The sequence below is a fragment of the Penaeus monodon genome, chromosome 27, assembly GCF_015228065.2.
Source record: "Penaeus monodon isolate SGIC_2016 chromosome 27, NSTDA_Pmon_1, whole genome shotgun sequence".
NCBI classification, from domain to species: Eukaryota; Metazoa; Arthropoda; class Malacostraca; order Decapoda; family Penaeidae; genus Penaeus; species Penaeus monodon.
Genome location: NC_051412.1, coordinates 3159195 through 3159507, shown reverse-complemented (window position 1 = coordinate 3159507; position 313 = coordinate 3159195).

The window sequence follows — 313 nt, the reverse complement described above, 5'->3', positions numbered from 1 at the left end:
GTTACAAAATGGACTGCGCGCAATAATTCCTGTATATTTCATTTGTAAGGAGTGAGAGGAATCCATAGTTACTATTATTAACGTGTAATCCGTTACGCTTAAGTCTTCGAAACATTCACCGATTGTTATGTTCTGAATCGTGTACTGAAGGAGCATGGAAGGTAAGTTTGTATAGACACCTCACAGAAACAACGAAATGATCAACGTTTGGCGAGAAATGCAGCATCAAAAACTATCGAGGTCATAGGACGAAATGCCTATCGTTCTCCAGCGCACTTATTTATTCAGAACCAGAAGGTCGGTTGCGTTACAA